The following is a 1,097-nucleotide window of genomic DNA, read 5'->3' on the forward strand; positions in this document are numbered from 1 at the left end:
GGGACAGAGGGGGGACAGAGGGGGGACAGAAGGGGGACAGAGGAGGGACAGAGGAGGGACAGAGGACAGAGGGGATAGAGGAGGAGAGACAAACAGAGACTGAGTTCCTTATCCACAATTCTTACTTGCCACACTGTAACTGAATTATGGTATTTAGATGCAAAATAGCTGTTTTGTCAAAGGTGGAGATGGTCCTTATATTAGTTCTAAGACCTGAGAGAAAATGCTAGTTGCTTTAAATCGATAAAAATCTCTTCTTGTTTTGCCTAGGGTTATCCCGGTGGTTTTCCTGCCATCGTTCTAGTCCTATAAAGATGCAGACAGACATGTGTGCCACAGCAACCTTTACTTCTAAGCATTGGCCAGAGCTGAAGTTAACAGAGCAGCAGTGGCCTCAGTTAGTGTCTTCCTCTGCCGACAGGGTAAAGAGGGTCAGGCGCTGAAGCCCGGCAGAGTAGTCCCTGTCTTTACCACGGAAGACAGCGCGGGAGAAGCTACTAAATAGGCTCCGTAGGAAGAAACCCAGTGTGTATTAGACGGTTTGCTGTTAGGAATCTTGCCAGACTATTGCAATTTCAGACAACATCTACTAAGAGAGGGCTCCTGCTGGCTCCACAAGGGTTTTTCTTTTTTTTATTGTCTGAAAATGATTTGAACTCCTAAAGTCTGTAAGCCAACCTCAATTTTTTTCTCCTGTAAGGAATTCTTATTTTAAAAAAGGTTTACTTCTCTTTTGTGTATATGAGTGTTTTGTTTGCTGGCATTTTTGTGCATCATGTGTGTGCCTGATGCTTTCTAAGGTCAGAAGAGGGCGCCAGATCCTCTGGAATTAGAGCTACTGACAATTGTGAACCACCATGTGGGTGCTGAAACCTAACCTGGGTTTTTTGAAAGAGCAGAAAATGCTCATAACTGCTCAGTCATCTCTCTTACCCTGACTAAAAACTGTTATAAAGAAAACCTAGACTCATGTGGGGAGCACTTCCTACATGCTTCCATCTTCTCTGGACTCATGTGGGGAGCACTTCCTGTACACTTCCATCTTCCCTGGACTCATGTGGGGAGCACTTCCTGCTTCCTGCTTCTTGCTTCCATCT

At 45.1% G+C, this 1,097-nt stretch overlaps 2 protein-coding genes across 2 annotated transcripts in view; one reads left to right on the top strand and one right to left on the bottom strand.

Annotated features, from left to right (window-relative positions):
* Dnase2b (deoxyribonuclease 2 beta) overlaps positions 1 to 1,097 on the bottom strand; it is a 38,644-nt gene that overhangs the window by 25,157 nt on the left and 12,390 nt on the right. The gene's annotated exons all lie outside the window — the stretch shown is intronic.
* Positions 1 to 1,097, top strand: part of LOC116094386 (uricase) — a 38,529-nt gene that overhangs the window by 8,598 nt on the left and 28,834 nt on the right. The gene's annotated exons all lie outside the window — the stretch shown is intronic.

The sequence above is a fragment of the Mastomys coucha genome, unplaced genomic scaffold (assembly GCF_008632895.1).
Source record: "Mastomys coucha isolate ucsf_1 unplaced genomic scaffold, UCSF_Mcou_1 pScaffold16, whole genome shotgun sequence".
Taxonomy (NCBI): domain Eukaryota; kingdom Metazoa; phylum Chordata; class Mammalia; order Rodentia; family Muridae; genus Mastomys; species Mastomys coucha.